The following is a 5,174-nucleotide window of genomic DNA, read 5'->3' on the forward strand; positions in this document are numbered from 1 at the left end:
GGACTGAAATAAGAAATCGAATGGTGAAATCTCTCTAAGTTTGATTTTCAACAACAATCGAAATCAGAATCGACACTCTATTCAAGTTGCACTTATGGAGACACTAGAGCTAGGCTAAACAAATTACGCCCACATACAACTTTCTACAGCACATCAGTATATCATTCAACAAGATTATGCCCAATCAAATCCAACTAAGAATACCATTTTATGAGATTCTTGTTATCTTGGCCTTGGTCCCACAGTATATTTACGAAAGGATTATCGAAATCTAAACCTATAAACCCTAATGGTTCCATTATTCTCTAGTAACTTATAGGGGTAGTGATAGGAACTTGTACCTGACATACCATAAAGCAAAGCTAGTTTAAGGAACATTCTTTTTCTCAATGGCTACAAAATTAAGTTGGAACTGACACTAGTGGGATACACATAGCTCTTCTTTTGTGTATTAGGCCCTGCAATGGTCATTAAGATAAATGCCAAAGCCTTAGTGATGAATGATTAGCACAAATGCATGAAACAATACCTTACAAAAATATAAAGCTAAAGAAATAAATATACAAAAGGAAATGACTTCAAAGATAGTATCGTTGAATCATTATAAAGATAGAATGTGGCTACTAATTGTTGCGTGTCTTCAATCCTCATGACATGTACATGTACACCAAAGATGGCACATTCATTTGTTTAATATTAAATAATAAATATATTTTGATCATGGCCTGTGAATATTCACTTCTAATCCAACGGTCCGTTTCATGGCATGCAACAAATTTGTTCCAAATTCCATTTGATGGAGCACCTTAAGAAACTTCTAAATTGCTCTTCCTTTATACCTGACTAATCTAATCAAATATCAAGTATCATGTCAAGAGAACCAATTAAGTATACAATAAGACTTAGATTTTTGCATAACTTAGTGTGCTTTTAATATTCTTTGAAGTGAGCAAAAATGAAGTGTAATATTCCAACTTCCTTTGTGTTTATTCGCCAATCTGTTTCACTTCACATCGGAGCTTCTAACTTTTCATAATTATATTTGGATGTACAAACCCTTGTTTCATATATAGATAAGGCAATACCCCCAATAGATAAGACCAGCTAAAGTATATTATTATAAAGTAAACAAAAGAAAAGTTGGTTAATTTGCTGGGAATAATAAAGGTTCATATGCAGATTAAGATGGGCACGCATTCTCTCTGCTCATTGGTGGATGCTTGTCACTGCTTAGAGTGGGTTCTACACCAGCGAATCCCACTGTTTTCTGCAACAAAGAAAACAGATTAATTGCATAAAGTTTCACAAGCACGAAACGGAAGAAACTCTTCTCTACTCTTCTCTGTAAAAGATATTTCATATAAAAATTTGTACTACGTCAATCTCATAAAGCCATGTGTCATTGTAAAGATCAAATAAAGGTAATATAATAATTTCAACTTGTAAATACAATGTCGAAGAAAAATCTTAATACTCCTTTGTAGAGAGGTGCAAATTGTTCGCAGCCAAATTTTGTTCACTTGGATACGTGATTGAAATCTGACATCCTTCTTAAATTGCAGTTCTTTGATAGCTTCAGGGTTTAAAAGATGACCAAATTCTAATCAAACCATATCCTTCTATACATGCGTGCATTAGCCTTTATCATAAGTGCTATAATACGACAGGGGAAGGCTTATATTGTTTTACTGTATCTTATTGAGGAAAAGGCAATCTGTCATTTGAGAACTTAAAGGCCTTTGAAGGCCCAAAACCAAGAAATTCCTAATCAAACTTTGATCCATGTCAGGTTCCATTTTTCCTCTGAAAGCAAGACCGGCCTGTGCAAATCCAGAGACAGAAAACCAAGTGATCTGCATGATAAAAAGATTTGATGAAGCTTAATCTGTAGAAAGCCTACATCATTTTTCACAGTCATGAGAAGCACTTCTCCCACATGTACAAGGGCTGCTTAAACACGCAAAGACTAGTATGCAAATATTAGATCAGGACATAAGATTACAGTTACTGTAAACAACGTAAAATTGTTCACAATGTGTCTAAAATATTCAGTTTGTGCTGTCCAAAGAATTTTCTTTTTTTTTTTTTTTTGAGAAAAGATAGCATGCTACCGCTTCATTCAACTAGGGAGTGAACTTAGCTACAGATTGAGGCATCCAGGGCCTCGAGAGGAAAGAAAGAGGAAAAGAAAAAAGACAAACTCAAGGTACAAGAGAAAAACAGAAGAAAGACAAAAGAGAAAAGAAAAGAAGAAAAGAGAAGAAAACCAAAAAGAAAAACAAAAGCATCACATATCAACTACATGAACGATTCCACGAGTCTCTAAGTACTCTGATCTCCAAAAACAGACTCCCTAGCACCCGTCTTGATTGCTGAAAAATTCTTTTGTTGCGCTCCAACCATAATACCCACCACGTTGCAACGATGGTCAATATTTCTATATCCCCTGTGCGTCCTTTTTGGCACTACTTTTTTCCCAAATCTCCTTCGCGGAAGGGCGATTGTTAAAGATTAGTTTATTAGGTAGCAAACCTTTCAGTAAAGCTGTGGTGTAGGCGCAGCCAGAGAAGAGATGACCCGCAGTCTCCTTCTCTTCTAGACATAAAACACAATTTTCATCTCCATTCCAACCCCTTATGAGAAGGTTATCCCTAGTAAGCACCTTGTTTTTCAGCACAAGCCAAATGAAGATCTTGACTTTAAGAGGGAATCTAATCTTCCAAAGACGTACGGAACTGTCAACTTTGACTCCACCGTCCATAAGGAATTTATATACCGAGTTGACCGAGAACGTTTCGGAATGTGTCCACCTCCATCTTATTTCGTCCTGTGAATTACTTGGAGAAATCGTGACAAGCAACTCCTTGAAGTTTGATAGTTGGTCGCTGTCTGTCGGGGTCGAAGGGGTGAATCCTGACAAAATCTTATGCCACTTCCACCCTCTCCCCCAACACTCCTTCACTCTGGAGTTTTTGGAAGTGATCTTATCAAAGATACACGGATATAAAGTTCGCAGTGGAGCTCGATCGCACCAGATATCAGTCCAAAAATTAACCATTTGACCGTTCCCAATTGTGAAAGATATACCACATTTGAAGACCTCCCTGGTTGTCCAAAGAATTTTCAACACTGATACATATCCGTTTTCCCAGATGAATCTTCGTATGGTTTCACAAGGCACCCGGAAATTTGTCACCTTTCTAGACACTCGATTACTCTTCTACCATGCATAATTCTCAAGCTCATCCTAACAATAATACTCGACCTGCATTATCACATGCCAATTATTAATTAGTCAACAAGGAAATTTGGGGTACTTCTTGATTGAACCAATCAACAGCTTGAAACTGGCCAGTAAATGAAAAGTTACAGGTACAATTAATTTTGATGAATAATGTATCAGCATTCCTTCAAGAACAATATGCGTTCTTCAGAGAAGATTGCTACCAAAGTATATGATAATGTTTAGCTGGAGACATTAATGTAGGCTTCATAACTGAACGAAAAAGGAATGAATGAAGGGACTATTTGAAATCCGCCTAAGCGCTCTTTTACAGAATAACCCTTAAAAAATTTGTATTTGGCCAAATAATTGGGCGCGAGACAACTCTCTCTGCAAAAAAGCCCCGTAACTTTGGGAGGTGAACGATTCACTGTCTTAATGAAGCTTAAAAAGCGGCAAATGTTTTGCTAAAGACAGTAAAATCATTTGCAGTTTTTCTCTTTAAAAGGAAACGGTTAATGATCCACCGTTTATTTTTTATTTTCTTAACATACAATCTTAACAACTACACAAAAATTCCAACAATTCACATGCAATTCTAACAAACTAACAAAAATTCTAACCACCTACAATACAATCAAAAGTCAAAACAACCCAATAAAAATCCCAGCAACCCACATCCAACACTAACAATCCCATAAAAATCTTAAGAGCCCACATAAAAATCCCGCAAATGATAATAATAATTTGAAGTTTTCTAAAGACGGTGAATGATTCACCACTTTTAAACTTTTTTTGAATAGAATAAGTTTACTAATTAAAATTTTGATAGGATTATTTGACAAATTATAAATTTTTTAGGAGCTGGTTACAAAAAAGTCCTCCGCCTAAACATTATACTGAATCAAGTATTTCTCTCACCAAATTCTACAACTACATATCTTGCATTGCATATTAGTAGTTTTGTGTCTATTATATGCCTATTATACTGGATTTATCCCATCGATCCATGCATGCTAAAGCATGGGAGGAAAAAGAAAACACGATAGAAAAAAAATCCAATAGAACAAGTTTTCCTTTTTTAACTATTGTACTGATAACAAGAGAACAGATACAAAATTCGAGTTCAAATTTTTGGATTAAAAGTACAAACCAGGTATTAATTAAATAATATTTCAAAAATCATTGTCAATTTAACAAGTGTAAATATATTCATGACAGTACAGTGGCAGACATTGTACTTGAAGAGAAAAGTAGAACCGGCTCCAATCGAAGCGCACCCTTTCCTCCTATGTATAGAAACCGAAAATTCAAGTTTCCTACGCGCCTAAGATCGCACAACCACCGAAGAAAACAATAATGGAGAAATAAAAAGCTCACAATAATAATCTCAAACAACTTCACATAAAATTAAACAACTTCACCAAGAGTATCCAAAACACCATACAATGAAAATCGAAAAATACCAAATAAACCTTCAATCAAAAACACCTTACAATGAATGTTCACAAAGGAAGAAGAGGTAAATTAGAGGTCACCATCTCAAACCTAGCAAAAACCAACCACCTCTGGCCCCTTTTTCACACTTCTCTTACACTTGAGAGAAACCACCAAAACAAGGGATTTTTTTTTTTTTTGGAGCTTAATAAAAGAAAAAGCTCTCTTTTTTCTCTTAACCTCTTTCTTTTGATCCCCTAACTAAAACCCATATAGCCCAACTTGGCTCACATAGCTCAAAATAAGCCACAAGTCAACTTGCTTCAAAAAGAACAAAAAAGAGGCTTATTTAAACAAGGAAAAACTTCAAAAGCCCCCCATGGTTTCGTAGATTCTCACTTTGCCCCCCTGTGGTTTAAAATGTATCAATTAGCCCCCCTGTGGTTTCTTTTTTCTCTTTCTCTTATTATTTTCATTATCTTTTTTTTCTTAAATCAGTGATAAAGTTAAAATT

General features: G+C 35.3%; 1 long non-coding RNA gene across 1 annotated transcript; it reads right to left on the reverse strand.

Annotated features, from left to right (window-relative positions):
- LOC109709476 lies at positions 2,076-4,827 on the reverse strand. Its single transcript, XR_002216127.1, has 2 exons — positions 4,762-4,827; positions 2,076-3,265 (listed from the first exon to the last, which is right to left on the reverse strand). It is a non-coding gene; the product is annotated as an uncharacterized LOC109709476 (long non-coding RNA).

Source organism: Ananas comosus, linkage group 4, assembly GCF_001540865.1.
Source record: "Ananas comosus cultivar F153 linkage group 4, ASM154086v1, whole genome shotgun sequence".
In the NCBI taxonomy this organism is placed as follows: Eukaryota; Viridiplantae; Streptophyta; class Magnoliopsida; order Poales; family Bromeliaceae; genus Ananas; species Ananas comosus.